General features: G+C 42.9%; 1 protein-coding gene across 12 annotated transcripts in view; it reads right to left on the reverse strand.

The window, feature by feature from the left end:
• The window catches only part of Plagl1 (PLAG1 like zinc finger 1), a 43807-nt gene extending 20185 nt beyond the window's left edge, over positions 1-23622 (reverse strand). For 3 of the 12 annotated variants that reach the window (XM_015995604.3, XM_015995594.3, XM_042262277.2), the window contains exons 1-3: positions 23458-23597; positions 8452-8492; positions 382-413 (exon numbers count right to left, since the gene is read on the reverse strand). The gene's annotated coding sequence lies outside the window, so the exon portion shown is untranslated. Of the gene's footprint in view, positions 1-381; positions 414-8451; positions 8493-23457 lie in introns of all 12 variants that reach the window. The other 9 variants (XM_076552741.1, XM_076552743.1, XM_015995595.3 and 6 more) reach the window with 8 other exon arrangements.
• Between the last annotated feature and the right edge of the window lie 1356 nt (positions 23623-24978).

The following is a 24978-nucleotide window of genomic DNA, read 5'->3' on the forward strand; positions in this document are numbered from 1 at the left end:
GCCATGAAAATCTCTCTCTCGGTTCAAGAAAACACTCTGCTAGTGTAAGCAAGGAAACTAAAACTGGTCTAGATGGCATTCTGTAGGTGGCCATGCTGGGGGCTGTAGTCTCAGTGATGGGGACTGACCGTGTTCAGGGAGACTCAGATTTATGGGGGCCACCTCAGGAAGGAGCCAAAACTCTCTCTTAGAATTATGCCTCTCCTTTAGACTAGGGCCTCTAGGACTGAAACCAATCTGTCAAAAGCAAACAACAAAGGCCACCTGGGTTTGCAGAGAGAAGCACAGCCACTGGAGGCAGGGTGGCCTGGGGCAGGCCAGTGTTTTAGCAAATAGAGCAGGAAGCCCCGAGATGATGCGCTAATGTTAGAGTATACTCACAGGATTAACTCCTCTGATTCCTATGCAAATACCTAGAAAGGGAAAGGCATATGGTGTTATTCTAAGGCCTTTATCTTAAGCTCTGAATTGCTAAAAGCAAACAAACAAAAACCAGAGGGAAATCTACTTGGAAGAGGCAAGAGGTAGGGCAGAGCAACTGTAGGCTGTGGTCCAGGAAACCCTACTTCCTAACCTAGATAGGCTTCCTAGTCAACAGGCTGGGACAGGGAGTGGCCAGCTGATTTCCCTAAGATGAAAATGATGGGAGCTAGAACCAAGGTGCTTTGGGAGAGAGGAGAATCTACCCCTAACACAGAGAAGAAGAAAAAAAAAAAAGTACTTGAAACCAGGTGGGTCGATTCAAAGATCCTTGGGGCACTAACCACATGTCTGAGTTTGGGGGAAGGGGACGGCATTCAGGATTTGAGGTCAGTCAGATCTTCCAAGCAAATTCCAGTCCAGTCTGGGGCTGGATGTCTGAGACCTATGGAAGAGGTTTACAAAGGCCTTGATAAAAACTGAAGAGGGTTTGGGATAAGCCAAGACACATGGCCACAATGGAATGTTTGGAATGGCAGACCCCCTCCACAGGTTCTATATCTGGAGTAGGTGGAGAGTGTGGCACATGTGGGAAGATGACCCGGCACAGGAAGATGTCCCTGGGGACCGGTGAGTGACACTGTGGAGTCGGCTAAGACAGTCCACTCGGACTAGGACCCAAAGCCCCAGCCCTCTGTGTTCTGAGCGGAATGGGCCTGTGCTACACTGTACTCAGGAAGAGACAGCAGAGTAAGAGAATGTGGAAGTTAAGACACTGGGCAAGTGGGGTAAGCAGGACCCCTCTGGTCATAGAGTCTAGTCTCTATGGTCACTTGCACCTCCCACCTCCTGAGAACCAGAAGGAAGGCAAGAAAGAACCAGTTAGTGGCGCACCCCGCCCTCAGTAACAAGGGCAGCCACCTAAGGATACTACTCTCCCATCTGTGGTACCTAAAACCTTGGGGGGAACAAATGGGAAGAATACTAAAGAAAAGACCAGTCCACTGTACTGGTCTGGACAGAACTTTTCTGTGGCTTCTTTGAAACATCCCACCAGCCTGGTGAGCAAGAAGTCTGAAGTCAGGGCCACCAAAGGGCGATTTCCACATGTTGGAGACTGAGGTCCACACTGGTCCCTGCGTTTTTTGGACTAGCTCCCCTTCATTCTAAATTACAACAGCCCCATCAGGGTGGGTCTTACTAACATGCCAGTATGTTCCTGTCACCTGCCCATTTGGAATTCCTCAATGGTCCCGTTAGTTTCTGTCACTTGCCAAGAGACCCGGCTAATCCGGACCACTCAAGTTTTTAATCAGGAAAGCAGTGTGGCTCAGGCTTGTGTTCCAGAAAGAGACCGCACACTGTAGGCAGAGATTATGCCTTTGGATTTCATCACCGCTATACATTATAACAGGTAAACAGTAATTCCCATGGGGAGGGCAGGCAGAATATCACTACCACCAACAAAACACTGCCCACAAAAAAACAAAAAACAAAAAATTAACAGAGCCATTCTGCAGTTTTTCTATAACACCGTTTACAGAGTTTCCACTCTTCTGTGAATCATAACCAGCAGTTCTCCTACGCACTGCGAATTGAATAGATGGGCCAAATGAGAAGCGTTTAGAGAAAACAACCTAAAATGGCTGTGATCTTAATGTGGCTCCAATTTACATGGTGATTGTGTGCGCGCTTTATGAATCACTTTTAATTCCTGCTGCTGAGATAAAAAGAAAGAATTTTACCTTGGTAAATGCTACATAATGGGTCAATTATGTTATTCTCTCAATAAAGTACATTTGTTATGGTATAAACACACATCATTTCCAGTATTGTTTTAAATACCAATAGGGAAGTATGCTACATTGGCTAATTTTAATAATATGCAACACTCTCCTCTGAGAATATTCACTGCTTTCCTTTTTGTTTTAATTGCTAATGGAGACAGGAAGTAGTTTTAAAGATTTACTTATTTGTGATGTGTATGAATGTTTGCCTAAAACGTATGTGAGTGCATCATAGGAAACCTACTCCCCACAGAGGTCAGAAGACAGTGCTGGATCCCCTGGGAGAGCTGCCATTGAGTGCTGGGAACTGAATCCTAGTCCTCTACAAGAGCAGGAAGCACTACTGAACCATCTTTCTAGCCCCAGAAAGTAATTTTAATGATATTCTTTAGGTAGGAATTTTTCATATCTAAAATTGGCACAATAATTTATTTTATTGTATTTTATCCCACTGTGGGACACACATATCCAACTTAATATAAAGTTATGCTCCTAAGATTAAAGAAGCAAACAAATGGCAATGTTCTTTCGTAGAACCCAAGGCAGACGGTGGAGAAAGAGCAGCAGTCTTAGAGGTGGATCGCTCTAGGTCTGAATGGTGACTCTATAATTTGGAATGTGTGTTACCTTAGCCACAATGTATTAACTCTAAATTCCATGAACTTTCCTGTAAAGTGGGGATATCTGCTGTAGCAGAGATGTTATTAGAATATACATTACATACATCTAGGGGCAGAGTGATGGGTACAGAGTCCAGGTACCAAAAAGTACCAAGAATGATCTTGTACAGAGGGAAATCTCCTAACAAAGAGACGCTAATAACTTATTCGGGCACAATATGCACGATGAAAAGAATGAAATTGATTCACTGCAATCACTTTCCCAGAGTGCGGATCATTATCCCATCTCTTAACGTGAGCTTTTAAAATAAATGAGTACTGTGGCCTGTTTCTGTATGTCGTGTATGAAAAGATTCCCCAGTTCTTAAGCAGTGTAAGAGCACTTGCTGTGTTTTTTAATTTGGTATCATATTTAATGACTGAAACCAATTACAAATAGGCCTGGAATGAATTGGTCTCACAAGTATCACTGAGTCCCTCACAAGACATACTGAAGCAGTTCACTAGGCACTTTTGGATTTGGCTAACTTTTCTCTCCTGAATGTGGTGGTGGGCAAAGTATGCCAGTTGCAAATAGAGTGGGTTGGAAAACAGGAATTTAAATGGACACACCTATCACTTTTCTCCTTTAAAATGGGTTGGACAGAGAACTAATCCATAATCTTTGTTGTTGTTGTTTTGTTTTGTTTTGTTTTTTGGAGACAGGGTTTTCCTGTGTAGCCATGGCTGTCCTGCAACTTGCTCTGTAGACCAGGCTGGCTCGATCTCAGAGATCTGACTGCCTCTGCTTCCTGAGTATTGGGATTAAAGGCGTGCAGCACATGAGAACTAATGCATATTGAGGGGAATCCCACAAAAATGTTGGATAGGAAATCTAAGGCTGGATTCAGGGCCATTATCTTGAATTGAGTGCATGAAAGCACTCATGGTTGGTTTTCTTTTTAAAAGAAGAGTTTTTCATAAGTTCCCAACCTTTTTTTTTCCCCAATTCTAGTTTGAATTCGGGGCCTGGGGTTCCTCAAATCAAAGTCTCTGACAGCCAGTGTTTTCTGGAATGTTATAACAACCCCTTCTACTGTGTGAGAGGTGGAAGGCTTTAGTGTGAACTTCAACTCAGGGAGCAAACGAGAGCTGACTTAAGACTGGCCGGAGAGAGTTGAGTGGGCCGGCACCTGACAGCTTAGTGGAGACACATTTACTTTCCTATGCAGGGGACAGATGAACCCAGAGGACACTGGAGGCAGAGGCCACATCAGGAGTGGCAGCAATGTTAGAGGGATACATAATGGAAAAGTCAGAAAAGGCACTGAGGGGGAACAGAAATGGTATGTGTGGACACATGTCTAGGTATAAAGAACACATGAGCTCAGGAACATCATGGATGTCTTTGTCACATGTCACCCTGCCATTTTCAAGCCAGTGGTTAGTCCTGAAGTGGTCTCCAGTTTAGAGCGGCTATAAGCAGTGTGGCGAAGAGCACAGTTAAGGGATCAAATCCCAGTGCCTCCTGGAGCCACACAACGTTTAGTCAAGGGAAAGTCTGCAGAACTCTTCAAAGCTTTTTCATCTTCTTCATGAAAGTATCGATATATGACCCCAAGAATCTCTCAGGAAAGAGTGAAAACAGAAGCTAGCCCCCCCCAAAGGACAATGCCCGATGCTTTCAATGCCTCCTCCTAGAAGGGCTGAAGGCACCCCACAAACTCACAAAGGCAAAAACAAAACCAACCAACCAAAAAAAAAAAAAAAAACCACCAGTGTTGGGTATGCTTCCTAAAGGGAAGATTTTTTTTTTTTTTTTTTTAAAGTAACAGCACTGATCAGGTACAATAGACCAATCAGGTTTTCCTAAAATTTAGTATTTGCAGTTGAAGCCTGCATAAGTAATTACATTCACGGGAATGTACAGGGAGCCATCAACCCCTATTCATTCAGCCACATTTAGTGAGCCAAGAGCTTTGCGAGGCTTGAAGATATAAAAATGAATACGGCACAGCTGCCTTCCTTCCAGCTAAGAGAATGCACCTAAACAAAGAGCTATGGGTATGTGGTAAGTGCTACGATCGAGGTATGCACAAAGGGCTGGGGCCAAAGGAAAAAGTCATAAATTCTTTCTGGGAAATGAAGCAAGTAAGGGGAGACAGCTAAGAAAGGGTGAGATATTTCCTCTCGATAAACTGGAGAATTTTCTTTACTATGTTCTGAAAAGGAAGGTAGTCATTTTGAGACTTATAAACTATTGTTATTCCATGAGCTAGCTTGCTCCACTCTCCGTCTCATTAACATTTGACACACACTTCCATTTACAACATTCTAAGACTATAAAAACCTTCTGATGAGTAATCATTATGTTCCCACAATAATCACACAACATGGGATGGATGGACTGAGTCCCTGACATGAACTTAGAGCTCAAGTTCAAAGATGTTTTGAAACAAACAAAATGAAAAAACAAACTTTGGAGAAGTCATATGTAATAATATTCATGCTTCTCCTAACATAAAAAAAGGCATCACCTGATTATATCCCGGTTCACATTTGTCTTTATGTCTGTGTTTTAAAAAGAGACGTGGGGGGGGGGGATGTTGAATGGACTTCTACTTCCCATCATTCATTATGCAGACCATATTCCTCCTTATAGCATAGTTGTGACAAAGTCTCCATTGTTCATTGCACACTAGCCCCAAACTTAAGTCATTCTAACGTAAGCATGAGAAACTCCCGGCTCCTTTGGGGTGAATTTCCAAATTCCTCTGTGTTAAATTGAGGTCTAATTTTCCCTGTGCCTGGTTTTCACAAGAAGGTCCATTCCACCCCATGTGCCCCCTTTCAGCTGTCAATAAACAGAGGCAGTGAATTCCCTACAGCTTCACAAAGCTGGTTAGACAGAGCCATTCATTCCTCCAGGAAAACAGGGCATTGATTTCAGCGAGTTCCCAGGGAGCAGCTGAAACAAAGAGATCAAAGGCCTACCTCTCTCTCCCTCCAAAGCTTTCATTAGGCCTAGCCCAGACAAACTGCGACAGGTCTCCTTGAGACCAGGAGAGGGCCCGACAGACCACCTCATGGTTCCATTCAAATTCATCCGTTTTCTACATTCCAGTGACAGTCCAGAATGCTAACCATGACAAACCGACACAATCGTCTGGCATAATATACTGCTCACTAGTTCATCCAAGGTCAGAGGGAGAAAACAAGCACTGAGGGAAGTCTTAGGCTTCTAGGGCCTGCTGGGCCTCAATGGCCCTCTGACATTCCATAAATAAGCTTCTTCTCGGTCTCACTCTCCCTTTCTTCCGCCATCCTGTATCTTTAGGAGCGATGATCTCACTTAATGGTCTGAATTTTTTCATGCCACTGCACCCAAACTCTCTGGAAACTTTAATCCCAAAAAGTTGTAAAGGTGCCCTGGATGGCCCCATGTGCCGCCCTTATCCATCTATTCCTGTGTTACAGCAAACCTGTTACTCCCAGCAAACTCCTGTTCGCTCCCACTGAAAACTGTCATTTCTAATTTCTAAGCTTTCCCAAAAGCGCGATCCCCAGGGAAGGCCACGCAGCTCAAAGAGCAGCGTGGTTTGTATAAATTCTGTTTGCAAAACAGAAGTGGTACTGCAGATGGAACAGTTGCTTTTTTTTTTTTCTTTGATCCAGGGAATCACCCAAGCTGGCTAACCAGGTCCTCAATAGCGGTCTGTGTGTGAAAGAGTGTTTGTGCATTTGTGGGAGTGAAGAGGGTTAGCCAGGAGCAGGGTGAACCAGAGGGAGTCTAAAAGAAAATGTGTTTTCCCAAGGGGGGTTACCTCTATTGAACAAACATAATTAAAAGGGTTGCTAAATTTGCCCTTGAATTCAGAACTGCTCCTTTGACGGAACCCTCCCAGAACCCTGTTAATGAAATGCGTTCATTTTCTTGTGGCTCACTCCATGTCTGTCACTCACCCTGAGTAAACACGAGGAGAGATGGGTTACCTTTCAAAATTCCTAAACTGAAAAGAAAATAAACAACATGGGAACGAAAGATACGGAAAGCCTACTTCTTGACGCAGAACACACCCTTCCCACAGGGCCATTCCAAGCGTCAGTGCTGTCCCGGGGCTCACCACAGATTTCCTGAGCCCTCAATTCACTGATTCTTGTCTCTCTTTACCTACTGAAGAGGCACCACAGAGGATCCTGAACAGCCCCTTTGTGAAAGGCTTGAGCTTATTTTCAGGGTGCGACAGAAATTAGCCAGGGTAGACTGTCATAGCACATACCTAACATCTCAGCACGCCACTCAGACACTGGAGCTGCTGGGCCATGAGTCCAAGGCCAACCTAGGCTCTATAATGAGACCCTGTCTCAGAAAACTAAAAAGTGGGGAGGAAAGAAAGGTGACTTGTGACGAACACAAGTGGCTGTTACATCAATAACGTTAAAGCTAAATCTGGCCACTGACTCACTTTAGGTTAAGGGGTTACACTAACGTTTCTGTCTTCTTAGCCTTCTGAAATGGAGACAGAAATATCTGTCAAGAATCTTTTTACAAGGTACTGTGAAATTAGCATGCCACAAGAACTTGCTTCATTATAGGAAGCTGGTCTTATGAACAGCTTCATGTAATTACAGGTCACTCTGACTCAATAGAGGTTCTCTGGAAACTCATTAAGTTCCTCTAAATCAAATTATTTTTCAAAAGTACTCATGAAAATGTACTACTTAAAGAAAACCCGTGGCAAAGGTCAGACACACTCATCAATTCATCTGCCTATCTCTCAGAAGCATTTGCAAAGAATGGAGATCTTACAACTTGTTCTTCCTCATAACTACCTGAGACATTATGAATTTGTTTTTCAGAGGGGGGAAAGAAGGGGGGGGGCTCTAGTGAGGTGGAGGGACTTGCCGAAATCGTAACAGTAGCAGAGTGGAAGCTTCAACTGTTCAGTCTCTAGACCTCACACCGCTCCCATTATACCCAGCTACCGTGTACTCTGGATATAATTATCCACTGAAGCCCTCTACCCATAACTACATTTAATAACCAATCATGTTACTACTCTCAAGAACCCTTCCTCACATCTACCTTTCTGATTTCCATTATCTATCTATCTATCTATCTATCTATCTATCTATCTATCTATCTATCTATATCTAATCTTTCTAAACTATGGATATGGGAGTCACATTATAATAAAGCTTCCTTCTAAATCCTTATTTCTCATTTAACAATCACCCTTGTGCCATTTTTGATTTTGATACAGAAGACTTTCATAAGGTAAATTGAATTTAAAGACACCAATTACTGTTGCTGCCCAGGGTGCCTTTATTTTCATTATGATAGCAACATCTTCTGACAGTTCCTAAATCAATATATTGACTTTTGTGCTGAAAAGTCATGTCTCACCTATCTTGGGGGGTCCCAGAAACCAGACACATGTGACACAGTCTCCAAAGTTTTTGTCTTACCATGCTTATTCTCAGGCTGTTAATTGACATTATGTCGCAAAGGGTACTAGAGTCCTGTAATTGGGGGGGGGGGGGAATGTGTCAAACATGTCCCCCTGTGATGAGAGAAGGCAAAATGCTAGGGAGGAAGAATTTTTTTTAAATGGAAGGGAAAAAAAAAAGAAATATCAACTTACAAAAGCCAATGACTCTGGGTACGAAATCAGGCCGGAGCAACCTGGAAGCAAACAAAAAGTATCCATGAGCATCCCAGAGACGTTGAGCGTGCTTTGGTTACGGGTGATTTTTGAGACTGTTCAAGATTTGAGTTCAGTTGTTTAAGACGGCCGTGACTTAGTTTCCCCCAGCATTAAGAGTTCACAAAACTATTAAATGTTACAACTAAAACTCGGTTAACACAATTCAATCTCCAGTTTGATCAGAGATGTGCATTAACTTCTACTATAGGATCACATCACCACAAAAGTCAAGATCTAGAGCAGGTCCAGAACCACAAGGGGCTCCCCCACGGCTTTTTCATAGCCACAGGCATAACTACTTTCATCAAGCTGGTGTCTGTTTTAACACTAAACATCCATCCACTCACTAAGAAAAAAAATAAAGACATCATTCATACTTAAGAGACAATTACCAAGTAGTATATCAAATCATGATTAGAGAATTCTGTTTGTGTGCATTAGAATCAGTTTTAATTCAGAAAACAAATTTTTCTTTCTTCCCATTGCTAATGCAGGATAAACTATTTATTTCAAAACCCAAAACAGTGAAAATGGGTATGTTCTCTAAATTCTCATATTTTCAACATATCTCTAACAAGAAACCTTCAGACATTTACCATCAGACCATGTAGGTCTTTTACATATTTCTTCATTTAATATACATAGCATTATCACCCTTGTGTGACCCAGGAGGAAACTAAGACCCTGGGAGGCTGAATAAGTTTTATATGGCTATCCTAGCAGTGTTTGGGATCAGAAAGTTGGCATCCAGCCTCAACTATCCCTCAAGAGAATCAGTGTTAATAACATTAAGATATGCTGTGTTGTTGCCACAAAACTCCCAATTATGGCTAGGCTTTACCTTAACACAGAGAAATTGAATAGGAGAAAAAAAATGCCCCCCAAATAATGACATGAGTGTTTTGTTCTTTTGTGAGACAGACACATGTTATATAAACCAAGACTGGCCTCAATTCTGCTGTTCCAGCCTCCCAAGTGTGTGCGCCACATTATCCCAAACAGTAATTTACAAAATGAAAATAGCTCTTTATTCAAACACAAAATGATAGAAAATGGTCAAAACAAAACAAAAACCCAAAGAATAGAGCCCACGGGAAGACCCCTATTAGAACAACGAACTGTTCAGCACCCCTTGAATTGCTATCCTGGTGATGTCAGGCAGTCGCAGACACGTAGCCAAGCTGACCTTTGCAAAAGCTCATTCAACTAGCCAAGGTGATGATGAGAAGTGAAATTTTCAGTCACCGATAAAAAGCTTCAAAATTAGGCTCTTCAGCCAATAGCGACATCTAAAAGCCTAAAGGTAACGTCTAGATAATGATAATAATTCAGCAGAATACTGATCAGGACAGAATTTCTGTAGGTTTATTAGCTTAATGACACAGCATTATTACTGAAGATTAGCACCTATTTTCTCGTGCAAAACCAAACAACACATTTATGCATAGCTGTGGCAAATTGGCCAATTCAACAATACTTAAGAGGTACCTATCCAATAAGCCACTGATGTCCTGTCCCAGATCCTCGGGCTAGCCTTTGTTTACAAATGTCTCCTTAATGGTCTAGGGTCAGGAGGTGGCCAAGGGAGGCAGACTCATTCCTAGCATTGCTTGCTGTGCATATAAGTTATACATAAAAACAAGGGAGTATGAGGAGTTTCACCTCTACAGGAGGCCACATTTTCTCATTCCTCATTTTAAGAGATGGAGACGACTCTACCTCATCAACATTTTAATCTCTCAACAGCTTTACAATGCTTATATTTTATTCCATGTATAGAAGCTATGATTAGTTAATGTATTTAACTAAACTTTCCAGTAGCTCTTAGTTAACAGAAACAGGCCTTCATCACTGCCTGCTTACAGTCACAAAGACTCCAGAGACCGTCTAACATAATGCCTCCCCATACTGTGGTCATTCCACACATTTCTTCTCTTCCAGCTGCCCTTCCTACGCCCAATGCTTGTACACATGGCCATCAACATCCTTGCCTCATGGTTCACTGAGGAAACAGAAGCAATTGGCGAGGGTTTCTCACCCTTCTAACTCTAAACATACAACCACAGGAGAACAACCTCCTAGAACCAGAAGCTCATCTCCATCTCTCCAGCTAAACTTTTCTCTGCTGTATCACGTCCCTCCTTTCCACTATAGCACACGTCCCCACTTTACAACATATGCTGGCATGTCCCAACTTTAAAAACAAACATTCCTTGACCTAATGGTGCCCTCCAGCACTGATTCAACTTCCAGCCTTTCTCAGAGAAGCTTCTAGAAAATCCTCATTGCCTTGCTTCCTACTCACTTCCTAACCTTCTTTGAAACACTGTGTCAAAGAATGCTTATTAATGCCATCAAGGAATTCTTATCCTCATTTTAAAAATTGGGAGATTGGCACTTAAGAGATCATGAAAAGACCTTCCTTGGAGCTACTTGGGAGCCCAGGGCTGACCCAAAGCACTCTCTCAGGATATCAGATTAGAGACATTAAGCACCCCTACACCTCCTTCCTATCTTATGTCATCCTTCCTGCAGAAAAACCAGACTTATCCCTCAGAATATCACTAATTTTTTATTATTTTTATTTGATAAAGGACCTTTCTTTACTTATATTTCGGTGTTAACTTATTTGTGTAAATTAATTTTCTTGACAACTTGAGGAATAGGTGATTCTATCTCCTTGATAAAATTCAAACATGGCTGAAAGGGAATAAAAAAATCTTTCCCTGTATCACACTAAGTAGAACAAGCAGTTGACCCTGATTACCTAGATTCCTGACCACAGATTCCCTGCCCTTTGTCATGGTTCCTTTCTCTTAGTTGTTCCCATTAGATGGTGACATGATAAGGGAGCCACTCTGAGATCTATGACCCAGTCCTATTACCTCCATGAGATAAGAGAATTTAGAGTTGTTGTAAATTCATTACAAGGCCTCAGAAGCTTATTTATCTATCACAATGGGACTGTGAGGATTTGCATTGTCAAGATAAGATCCTCAGTTGAGGTGATCAGGGCATTTACCTCCCCTAGCTCTAACTCAAAGCTGACTTAGCATTATGGAGCTTGGGACTGGCCTGGAGGTCACCCCACATCCTACCCTCATTTTTCTAGGCACAAAGACACTGTGCTTTCTCAGAGCTTCCATAAGGCCTGGGTGAACAGTGGATCTGCCTCGAATCCATGCTTCCTTCTAGACCTTCTCCAGCGGCACAATCTGTGAGGCAGGACCATGCAACTAGTTCTAGGCTATGAATAACCAGGTTAACTACTGGCAGAGGAGTTATCAAACATAATTTCCCTGCCACGTAGCCAAGAAGACTAAGCATTCCAAGAAGCATACAACTCTAAGATGGTGGGATGTTAGAAGACTTGAGTCTTCTTGCAGGGAACAAATCCACAGTGGATATTTGTCTGAGAAAAAAAAAAAAAACTTTTTTTTAAATTATCTTTTGAGTCAAGTCACTGAAGATTGTGAATAGCTTGTTATCACAGGATGACCTTAACCCATCCTGACTATATAGAACACGGTACCAGAAGTAGGTTTCTGCTTTAGCGAAACTCCAAATATACATAATTTTCATTTAGTGGTCAGGAAGCAATAAGGCAACCGACCTCAAGAGACAGAGAGATGCTACTGTGTTTTATATAGCAGTAAGACATGGGGTTGAGCTTTTGCCTCTGACAGGACAGGGCATAGATCTCCTTGCCTAAAGACCTTGTCATTGGCTCTGAGAGAAAGGGGGGGGGGGACCAAAACATTGGAAGTCTGTACATGTCATTGCTGCATTCTTCCCAAAAGGGAGTCCAAGAAAGCTGAGTTCAGAAAAAACTGACCAGTTTCAAAAAAGGAATGGGAGCCAGGCATGGAGGCTAAGTTAAGACCATCATTGAAAGTTCAAGGCCAGCCTTCACTGCCTGGTGAGACCCACTTAAGAGAGGATGCCAGGAAGATCGTGAAGGGTCTGAGTTCAGGAAAATGTTGCCAAATTAAACTGCCTCCAGACACATGACAGCGAATGGACTAAATAAAGGCTAAGCTGCCTAAGAGAAGCCAGGGCGTCCCAGACAACTTCACTGACAGTCTAAGAGGGGCCAGAGAAATGAGACACTAGATCTACGGCATTCATCTCTGGACTCCATATCCAAAGGGAAAAAAAATCAAGGGTATGTTTATTAGCACACAGGACAGCCTGCAAACACAATACACTAATAAAGACATAAGAAACCGTCCAAGTTTGGAAGTCTATTGTGCTGCCAAAGACAAAAGCCTCTCAGTTGAAGTGTTAAAATGACCCTTTGGCTGGCCCTCACACTTCCACTTGTAGGAAGTGAGTGAAAAAAAAAAGTTGGTTAGTCCCCAAGTGAGGCAATTGCTTTAACCCCCACTTCCAATGTGCCTGAGAACAGGAAGATGCTCCAAACAATGACCAGACAGACTCAGAGGCCAGGAAGAAACATTTTTGCTTCCTTTGGGGTATCCTGTTTCAAACTACAGGTCAACCTTGCTACAGGTCAATCAATGACTCTTTAAGTATAAACTTATAATAAAAAAAATATCAAAGACTAGGTTTGGATCTGTATTATTTTAATAAATCCAAAGAAGTATCAGGAGTGCCTAATTTTCCTGTACATCCCAGATTTCAAAACCTCACACTGAATGGCATGTCCCTATGTTCTACACAGCATCCTCTGGAGCTGTGAGCATCTTTCGTGGGCTTTTAAAAAGCAATTCTCTAGATTGCAGCTTGAACCATCTCTTTAGAGTGCAACAAGGTATTACACTAAAAGCATATGATGTAGACATACTCTACAGAAGGCCAGCCAAATGAACAGCTCCACCTCATACAAGCGCTCAAAACCTCAACCAGGAGCCAAAGTAATGGCATTGTAAAAAATAACTGACATTATGCCTGAGAGATATATGGCAGGGCTGGGAGACAGCATCATAAACATGAAAGCAGCTAATCTCCATTTCAACATTTTACTGCTCTATCTGTGGATGGCTCGGGTACTGACAGAGTGGGTCCCCGAGTCCCTCACAGTCCCTATGTCAAAGTGTAACCCCAGGTGAGAATGCATCTAGAGGTAGCACTGGTCCAGAAGTAATTAAATTTAGATGAGACCAGAAGGGTGGGGCCCTATTCCAAAGGATTAGTGTCTCACAAGAAACAGAAGAAATGAAAGATCACTTGCTCTGATCCTTCTGCCTTTACCTCCTGAGTGCTGGGATTACAATGTGAGCCAACACACCCAGTTTAACATTTTTAATGTTTGGGAAATTATTTTTTTAATTTAATTATCACTAAGAGTTCAAGTTCCCAGACAAATAAACCTAACAGATTAATTTTTTTTCTTCTGTTAACATTTTTAATCAGAAAGCAGGGTGACACATACCATGGCACACATGTAATGGCCAGAGAACATATGGTAGAGTTAAGTTTTTGCCTCCCACCGTGTCCCCAAGGTCAAAGTCATCAAAATTGATGGCAGGCATCTTTACTCACTGAGCAAGTCTACTGATCTTCCTGACTCAGACTCCTAGATATTGGGATGTCCACCAACATGCCAAGCTCAACAGACTTAACATGCATTTACTATGTGTGGTGTGTGTGTGTGGGGGGGGGGGAGTAATACAAATGCCATGGTGCTCAGCAAAGCAAAAACAGAAAAACATAAAGAAGTGGGGGAAATTGGGCCAAAAGTGTTAAGTCTGGGGCAGAGGACCTGCCTAGCATTTTCCAGGCCTCGGGTTTAAATCCCAGCACTGCAAGAACACATAAAAAATTGAAACAATGAAATATAGAGCCGACTATGGTTCCTTTGGTTTGTCTGAGCCCAGTGAAGAACACTGAAAACCTATCCATTAGTAACAGTAAAAACTAGACCAGAAATCTAACGGAAGCCAGTGTCCACTGGTTAGTGCGCACAACGAGTGTGGACTCGAAGGGCGGACTCCAGACAGCATCCTGCCAATGAAGGAAGGCACAGCCACCTTGGGGTTTGCTTTGCTGTAAATATTTCTGCTCCGTAATTTCATTTATTTGGCCATTTATTTTTAGCACCCAGGCAGCCCAGCATAAACAAGCAAGGGCAAACCAGTTTTGCAACTTACTAACTACATGGTGTTGGGCCAGCCTCTTGATCTCTTCACTGAGTTTCTTCACAATTGAAAACAGAGATAATGCCCCTTACCTTGCAAAACCAAGCACAATTATCACGGGCATTTAATAGCGGGGAGCTATTTAGCAATAGTGTTTTGTATGCTAAGTACCATGCAGGGCGTTTGAATAGAATCTCTAAGAACCTGACCAGCTGGAAATGACATTTAGATAAAAAAAAAAAAAAAAAAAAAAAAAGATGGATGATGACAGCTAACAATTTAAGAAGAATGATAGATCACAAATAATAGGGCTCTGATCTAGCTAGAAGGATTACAGTGTATCCTCGGACTGGGCCCTAGAAAGTGTCAGTTGCAAATTAGTTGAGGTGAATGTCTTAAAGGTAGGGGAAATGACAAAGAGAAGAATGTATCTATTGACCCAATAGAGGGAATCTTCTGGAACTGGCGAGGCATGAAGGCCACCTGACCACTGGACCCAGCCTCCGAAGCAGTACATATGGGGGAGGCCAGGAAAGAAAGCCGGGAGTGAACAAGGAGGAGCGACTGCCAGGCTGGCAACAAAGGAACTCTGCTCACAAGAACTGGGATGCTGGAGTGTCTTAGCCAGTAGTCATCCCACGTGATGAGGAGGGGAGAAAACTGTACAGCGGGGTGCATCACACAGGAGAACAGGGGCCTAACGCTAAGGGGCTCATAGGAGTGCCAAACAGAGGGAGAAGTCAAAAAGCTTAGTTCTGTCAACTAAAAAGATGAATGACGTTTCCCACACTGGTACAGGTGGGTCCGTCTCTCAGCATTCAAGGTAATCCTTACTAACTCCTGAAGTTCTCAAGGATGTGAATGCATTCAAACCAGCAAAACACACTCCTTGGCATGAAATATTGTTGGTGGATGACTCTCTCTCAAAAACTCTAAACACAAAATGAAGAAATCCAATGTATGGCTAACTCAATAAAAGGTAGACTCACTTTCCCTTTCTGTAGAGCGGGAAGCTAGCTCTATCTCTAGCGTATCAAAAGACTCAGATAAAAATCGCTCCAGAAAGCCTGGAAGCTTGCCATCTTGGTTGCCAAGCTCTTGCGCAATACTAGTTTGGGAATCTATCATTCATTATGTTCTTTGCTACAGTCAAAGAACAGTTGCTTTATGACTCATAAGTATTACACTAGAAAGTCTATTAAATCCCAATCATAGATACATGTCCAAGGTTTACTTAAGAACATAGGCTGGCTTGATGACTAAGCAATGATTAGAACAAACTAATCTTACCATGCGAAGAAATCAAAGAAGAAAACAAAACGAATACTTCCTAGAGGATAGGAACGATTCATAACCCTTACTATATATTCACTCAATACTCTCACCAACTTTGCAGGAGAGAGCCCCTGTTTTCCATATTTTGTACATGGAAAAACAAGGCTGCGGGGAGGCTAAACAGTTCCCCAAGATTATACTACAAAACAAAAGGAGAGAACTAGTAGATGAACAGAAACAACTGGGCTCCGAGATCCAGTTGGACTTTAATGAAATCCGTTTTCATTTGTGACTCCATAGCACTGAGCCCTGGTGGGGCACAGCACTCCCATTTAACTTAGAAACAAGGTAGGAGCCTCCACAGTCACTATGGCTAACTCCTACTGTCCTGTTATTCTATACCCAAATCCATGACATCAACATAACTGGGAAAGGACACAAGTCTAAATTAAAAGATGTCCTGCAACATGCATGATCTAGACCCTCCAAAAGTGGGAGGGTGACAAAGACTAAGAAATTGCCATAGGAACAAAGCATGAAAGCAACGTGCTATGTGGACATTCACGAGACAATTGGCAATCTGAATAGAGTCTATGGCTTAAGGGATTATGCCAATGTTAATTTATTTTGGTAACTGTACCATGGCTATGTAAGATGTTAACGCAGCAGAGTATATAAGAATACTCCACTAGCTTGGTAAATCTAAAAAGTCTCTAATTAAAATTTTTTTTTGTAACTGTTTTAATTCAAGGTTTAAATATACCTTTTCAATCTCTGTTTCCTTTTTCTTGTCTTATTGTACAAGCAAAAAACCTCCAAAAGACATTTAACAGAAATTTTAAGGCTAGACACCCTTTTAAAAATTATTTTTATCTTTGCATATGGAATAATTGTACACTTAGGAAATCCTCCCAAAAATATACACTACTCAAATAATGAGTAAATTTGGCAAAGTCACAAAATACAAGATCAAGACACAAAAATTTAGTACTTTTGTATTGATCAAGATAAATGGAAAATAAAGTTGAGAGAAAAAATATAACAGCATAAAATACATATGAGATAATATATAATATCTAAATAATAATAAAATGTAATAATCTGTAAATCCTCTATATAGTATAGCAAATCACAAAATAACACTGAGATTAACCAAAGAATTTACAAAATAGAAAGGTATATTATATATTTATGTTCATAAATACTAATTTTCCATTATGATATTAATAGATATGGCAATAGACAAGTTTCCAAAAATTATTCTGTAAAGTTAGTACAATAATCATAAATAAAATCTGACAGACTCTTTTGTTTTGAGACAGGGTTTCTCTGTGTAGCTTTGGAGCCTGTCCTGGAACTCACTCAGTAGACCAGGCTGGCCTTGAACTCAAAGAATGCTGGGATTTAAGCAATGGGCCACCACCACCCAGCAAGCTCATCCTAAAGTTTATACAGAAATGCAAAGAATTTCTGTAAGTTCTGGGGCGGGGGGGGGGGGGGAATCGAAGGCTGGAGAGGGGGCACAGTGGGGAAAAGACTTTAGATCCGCAGCACCCACATGAAGAGTCGGGCGTGGTCCCACTCATCTGTAACCTCCATAGGGTAGAAGGAGAGACAGGGCTTTCTGGGAGAGTCTAGGCAAAGGATGAGCTCCAGGTTCACTGACATATCCTTCTCAAATGCCAAGATGGAGAAGCAATTGAGGAAGGCACAGGTCAACCTCTGGCCTCCATATTTGCCCACCTGATGTGTACACATGCCACACATCTCTCTCTCTCCCCTTTTCCTCTCTCTCTTACACACACACACACACACACACACACACACACGCGCGCGCACAGAGCGGGTGGGTGTGGGGGTGGGGGTGGGGAGGGAGAATAAGAGAAGCTACTATGCCAAGGGCTTTAGGTCTAGAAATGTAGCTTAATTGTAAAGTGCTTGTCTAAGAGCCATGAGGCCGCCCCTGTGTTCAACACTTAGCACTGAGAAACAAAAACTTACTGTAAACTATATTAAAATGGCCTGATACTAACTCAAGAATTGAAAAGTAATCTAAGTGAAAGAGGAAAAAAAAAAAACAAACTAAGAAATAGGCCCAACCACATGATCTTTCATTGTTCAACGAAGACTCTGCTATCATTTGATGAAAACCAGAATTTTTTTTCAATTAATTTATATAGTGGTTGTTTGCCCATATGGAACAACGCCATTTTGATCCTGCCTTAACGCATACACCAGGATCAAATAGCAATAATCACAGATTCACTGTGAAAACTAAAAATACAGATAGCCCTTTAGGAAGAAGCCACAGGTAAATGAGATTGTGAAATCATTTACGGGTAGGGCTCATGGAAACACTATTGCCCCTTCCCCCACCCCCAAAACACCCTGATAGACTGTACTTCATACAAATAATTCTGTCTATCAAAAGGCCCATCATTAAATTAGGCCAGAATGTGAATGTGATTCAGTGATAGAGTACTTTCCTAGCCTGTGCCAGGCCCTAGACTTGAGCCTCAACACACACACACACACACACACACACACACACGTGGGTGGGGTGGGGTGGGGTGGGAGGGAGAATTAGGCAAATAGAAAACTAAATTCCATAGGCAAAAAATATTTGTAGACCAGTAAGATAGCGCAGGCCTTTGGCCTCAGCACTCAGGAGTCAGAAGCAGACAGATCTCCATGAGTTCAAGGCCAGCCTGATTCACACAGGGAGCTTGAAGCAACCCAGAGCTACACAGTCAGACCTTGGTTTTTGTTTTGTTTTGTTTTGTTTGGAGACAACAATTTGTAATCATGTACCTGGTAAGTCTCCCTTCCAGAATATATTAAGAATTAAAACACAAATTTAAAATTTGCAAAATATTTAAACAGGTACTTCTTCATAAAAAAAAAAAAATGTGATGTTCCAGCACCCAAAGGCAGAGATGGGAGTTCAAGACCAGCTGGACTACATCTTAAATTCTAGACTAGCAAGTCTAGACATAGTAAGACCCTGTCTCAAAAAAAAAAAAAAAAATGTAAATGCTACTCATTATAAATACTCATAGAAATGCAATAAACCTGCACAAAGGCCATAAATTCAACTTCTTGGGCTATGCAGATTGTGTGTCCCTTATCATTTGAGGTTTTAAAAAAATCTTAATATCCATAAGATATTTTTGGAGTGGGACCTAAGTCTACACATAAAATACACTTAATTTACCTACTTATTTGCAGGGCTGGGTATTGAACCCTGAGCCTCAAGGGGTGCTGGGTGTGCCTGTACCTGAGTTACACAGCCCTCTTCAGTTAGGAGTCATATATGCTTTATACATATAGCCTGAAGGCAATTTAATACACTATTTTTATTCACTTGTGCTTGGCTGAGACTTCTCATGTGAGGCCAGGCGTGGAATTTCCCACTTGTGGCATATTAGTACTCAAAAGCTCAGCAGATGGAGCAATTCAGAAAGACGAGGTTTTAAGATGAGGGACATTCAATCTGTACCCAAGAGACATATCTCCACCATTTGGGGCTGGAGATATGCCTCAGCAGTTAAGAGCCAAGTACTGCTCTTGCATAGGCCCCCAGTCCCCAATACCTACTGGAACTCCAGCTCCAGGGGGATCCCAGCGTCTCCAGCTTCTGCAGGTACCTGCACTTACCTGTATGGAACCCATGCAAACACACACACACACACACACACACACACACACACACACACACACACACACACGCATCATTGAAATAAAGTAAGTTTAATTGAAAGAAAAAAACATTGTAGCAATTCAATTTGTAACGGTCCAATATTGAAAGCATCTCAAATGCTCATAAAAAATAAAATGGCTCAAGTGTTAGTCATGAATAGGGGCAAATAAACTTCCTGTTAATAGCCAGAAAGTACATACTTTAGGCTTTGTGGGTCAGGTGGTCTCACAGTAATAAACACAGAAACAGGCTTTGGCCATATTCCAATAAAAGTTGCTATGTGAAAATATGAAATGGGCTGGAATAGGTTAATAGTTTGCCAGTCCCGTATATAAAGGGGGGAAAACCTTATAATGCAGTATGAATGGCACTCAAGAACACAATGTGAGGGGGGGAAAAAAAGAAAAGGAAACTCCATTTTTCAAGTTCCTGATGATTGAAATCAACAGTAGAGTCGGGGAGTCAGTGCCCCATAGGAAGGAGCAGGAATGAAAAGGGCCTATGACCTCATCTGGATAGTCACACGGGCATATATATACATCAGGCATTTCATCGGGCCACACCCTTCATTTTTGCCTTTTCCATACTTTGTATTTGCAAGTACGTTGTAGCTCAATTTGGAGAAAAGGGTAAATTGGATGACTAGAATATTGATCTAAAGAAATAATATCCAGAATTCAACAGGGCTTAAAAATATAAAAGCCAGATTTAAAAAAATACATGAAGGAGTTTTATGTACATCTAATTGTGGTTCCTAACGAACAGGAAAAAAATGTAGGTGCTCAGGGAAGATGGAATCAGGGTAAAACTTCCCAGGCTTGAAAAAGAAACTTCAGTTCAAAGTGTCAAATATGTGTGCACACAAAACACACATTAGCTTGTCCAGAAAGGCTTTGATTACACATTCTTTGTGATCATATAAGGAACAATTAAGACCAGTCAGCAGATCAGTGGTATTGACACATGTGCTGACTGAGGTACAGGTTAGAAGTCAGGAACAAGGGGGAAACTTCCCCAGCCTTCCACATTGGAGCTGGAGAATCTCTCTGAAGACTCGCACAGTGAAAGGGAAAAAAAAAATACCACAAGGAAAACATGTTTAATTCTTAAAACAGGACCACATGCTGCATGCCAAGCAACAGCGTATAAAAAGCTGTCATATTTCCAGGTGACAAATGGGTACAGAGCCCAGAAGCAAGCCCAGACTAATCTGAGCATCGCTCATAGCCAAAGGGGCACACCAAGCCCCTGGCATAGGGACAATTGCCTTCCTAGGTGAAAAAAAAAATAGCTTAATCATGTGTTACCTTTACCATATAAACAAAACCTACACACACGTACACCCACATACGCATGAGCTCCATAGCTGTGAACAAAATACAAACTGTACACATTTCAGAAATCACTGTGGAATCAATTTCATTAACAGTGGAGTTTTTTTTTTTTTAAATAAATCAAGACACACACGCCACAGAGATGAAAGTCTCTTTATTTATCTGAAAGTTTCTTCAACCACGACCTGTAGCCAGAACGATGTTCCCCACGAGACATGTGTGCAATGTTGGGAATGTCCTGGTCTGTAGTGTAGGAGTGTGCAACATAATAAAATATAAAGTTACATGGTGGAGGTTGCGCACTAGAAATCTGGCCCGGAGCCACTGAATAACTGAAATTGAAATAAATACCACAACATGCCAGCATTTTAAAACCCAGAGTGAAGGGTTACAAAATTTTTGTGCTTTGTTACCTTTTTTAGTATTTATATTTTTCATAACAAAAACCTCATTTGTGCTTAAATTGCTTACTTAAATTAAAGTTATTTTTAAAAAAGAGCACATTGAATGATTTCAATTTTCTTTTAAGTACTTTAAAAAGTATATTAAAAATTTTAATGTATAGAAACACATGATGGATTTAATGAATAGCAATGTGCCCACCAAAGAAACTATGAAATACAATCTTAATGCTGTTATGTTTCCTAGGTAACTCTCCCTGATCAAGACTCTTTATGACGCAGTGGAAAATATGAGATTTCAAGCCCTGGATTCAGGCTCCTTCATTTTCTTTAATATATTCTGGGGGGGGGTGTTAACATTTAGACCTACGTGTATCATTTAACAGTTATTAATCCTGAAACGTGGCTCAGGTCACTGCCCACTGGTCAAGAGATGAGGTATTTTCTAGCTTCCCAGGAATTCTTCCTCAGTGCTCCCTCATTCCCACTGCCCCCCCCTCTCCAGGGAGGTGACCATTAACAATGTTCATTGCATTAATTTACATTTTTCTTTTTGTTACTTTTAATATCTCTGAGCTTCCCTAAATAATGGCTTTGCTTGCCAGCTTCTGAATTTCACATAGATGAAATCATGCAATATTCAGTAACTTGGTTTTTTTTTTTTTTCCTCAACACTGAGAGGCGTCTGTGTGGAAACACAGACCTGCCTCGTTCGCTCCTGTACCATGTTCCATTTTATGACTGGTACATAATTTATGTTTCCCCATCAGATGGACATGAAGGCGTTGTCCAGCTCTGTGGTACTACACAGTAAGCCTTCTTGTACATGTCCTCTGGTGCATATGAAAATGTATCTAGGGCAGTGGCTTTTAAACTTTTTTGACCATGACTCATAGTAAGGAATGACATTTTAGAAAACCATTACACACGCATGTGTGTATAAAACTAAGAGCGGGGGGGGGGGGGTGGTCATAAAACAAAGACCCTCTGGCTTGAGACACACTCTGACATTTTCTCCGTTTGCGATTTTCATTTTTTTTTTTTATCACTCTCTACTTAAACGATTGCGCAACTCAAAAATACGAGCTTCGCATTTGGAACAACGCTCCTCTGTAGGATGTGTACAGAGGCACGGGACCGTGAGGTCGGGAAATGCAGATGCCAAATGTCGTCAAATCCGATTCTTGACTGAAATGAACGTCCTCATTTACTAGTATGTAAATGTCCCGCTGTTTTTAGAGCGAAAACCGCAAAACAACAGATTTTATCTTGTTCATACGTCACTAAAATATTAATCACTTACCATGCGCTAAGTAAGCAGCCGGAGACTCCAACCCTAGACCGATGGGTTAATACGCAGAAGGAAAAGGAAAAGTGGGGGGGGGCACACTTCGGGGAGCAGAACCTCACCGAGGCCCCAGATTGCTAACAGGAGGAGCCTCGAAGCTGCCTTAGAGGGTGGGGTTAGAGGAAGATCCTTAGAAGAAGGACCTAAGCTGGGACATTTCTATTTTTAATTTTTACTCAATTCCTAAAACATCAAAGTAGCACATTTGTAACGGGATTCCCACCATTTTGGGACCCCTTTTCGGGCACAAAGCGGAAAACCCTTTCTAGCGTCCGTAAAGTTGATGCGCGGACTGGAGAAAAGGCCACAAGTTGCACTTTGAATTCTCCGAGGAATTTTTAGGAGTCCAACGCTTTCAAAGAGCTTTAAGAGCACAAGCGGGAGCGCCCAGTGATCGCCAAAGCATCAAAAAAATAAGTGCGCTTCCCCGAAACGGACGCCCATCCCTTCTCCCCGACTTTCTTTTTTAGCCTTTTGTGGAGTTCAAGAGTGTTGCCAGGTCTCAAGGACCGCGGCTAAGTGCCGCATACCACCCAGCCACGGGTGCGAGCCAGCGCGGCACGCGCGCGGCGTTTAGCACCGTTCCGAGGGACCCCGGAGCCTTTCCCTGCATCCCTGACAGCCGCAGCCGGGAAACCCATGCTCGGAGTTTACCACCTCGGTGCCCGAAGGGGCCCGGGACCCTCAGGTCCGCGCAGAGCGCGGCAGCCCACCCACAGCCACCTACCCCGCGGCATTGCCGCGCCACGTCCCCCCGAAGTGCCCCGATCGCCCACCTACTTACCCACCCGAGCTGGACTCAGGCGAGGCCACTCCGCTCGCAGCCTACGCGGCCATCTCGGCACCCCGGAGGTGCCCGCTCTCCGCTCTCCTCCCGCTTGCCGCGAGCCCCCGTGCCCGCGGCCAAGCCTCTCCGTGTGGTTCTCCCGCCTGCCAGGCGAGCGAGGACGGAGAACGCCCCAGCCGTGGCTTTATCAAGGTTCGGGGCGGTCTCTGCCCCAGCTGAGTGACAAATCGCAGATGCCGTGGGCTTTGCCGCGCAACAAGGCAGCCAACGGGATGGCTGCACGGACGAGGCTGCGGGCGGGGCTGCGAGAGGAGCTGGGCCCCCGGGTGTCACGTGGGAGCAGGAGGCCCCGTTTGGAGCTCGGGGGTCTGCGGGGGAGGACAGCCACGCAGGCAGCCCGCCACGGTGACTCATCGGCTGTATGCGCAAAGCCAAGGTCGCCTAGGTGCCGCGTTGGCGCAGGTAGCCTCGACTCGGCTGTGATGAGGGTTGATTGCGCCCGTTCTCCCCCCCACCCTAAGATGATCCACCCTCGGCCACATCGCAAACCAGAAAACTGGCAGGGTGGGGTGGGGTGGGATGGGGGGGCATGCATCGTGAGCTGGAGCTTGCAGCCAGAGGCCAAAAAAACTTAGTCCCTGCGTGATCGCTTGGTACCACGGCTGGTGTGGGCCACACGGAGTTCTAACAGCTTTGAGGGTCAATACCCCAAGTCCCATGACAGCCCCCTGAGAAACCATACTCTCCTTGTTGGTGAGCGAGAGAAAACAAGACAGATTGGAAGCAGTTTTTGTTTGTGGCCACGGGCTCGCATTGTTCACTCTTTAAAGACATTTAAAATATTTTATATCATTTGAGTTCACAAAGAGCCCGAAGCGAATCTCCAGCATTTGCTTTCGTCCTTCTAAGGCTGTGCATATAAGAGGTCCGTGAATGTTAAGTGGGAAAAGTAAGGAACGCGGTCGTTTCCGACTCCTTTCAGTTTCACGGTCTCCGAAGCGAGAGAGGCAGTTAATCTGCGCACTCCCTGTCTCCTGCCCTCACCCCAGACTCCATTTCCCACCGCCGTTTGCATTGCTTTAGGCTCGTTAGCAGCTAAACGTGCGGTCTTAGCTGGAGATTTAGACGAACGTGATGGTCACTGAAATAAGCCTTTGCCGGATTGCACTTCTCTGGTGAAGAAAGCGGGCTTTTTCCTTAAGGCCATTTTTCTTAAGAAGTATGTGACTTCCACGATAAAGAAAAATAGGCTTTTCTCTTTACATGTCGATTAAAAAAAAAAAAACATGGATATTTTGAATTCCCACCTTATAAAATCTCACAGAGCCCAAAAGCAATTTCTTTGTAGAAAATTTTTTCAAAGGCAGGGGTCTCATGTAGGCCGGGTTGGCCTTGAACTCCTGATACTCTTGCCTCCACCTCCTAAATGCTGGTATTACATGCTTGCAAGACAATGCCAGACGCACTGCCTTACTGAGGAAAGATCTCCGTGTAAAGGCCTGAATCCTGCATACGCGT

This window comes from Peromyscus maniculatus, chromosome 16 (assembly GCF_049852395.1).
Source record: "Peromyscus maniculatus bairdii isolate BWxNUB_F1_BW_parent chromosome 16, HU_Pman_BW_mat_3.1, whole genome shotgun sequence".
Lineage (NCBI taxonomy): Eukaryota > Metazoa > Chordata > Mammalia > Rodentia > Cricetidae > Peromyscus > Peromyscus maniculatus.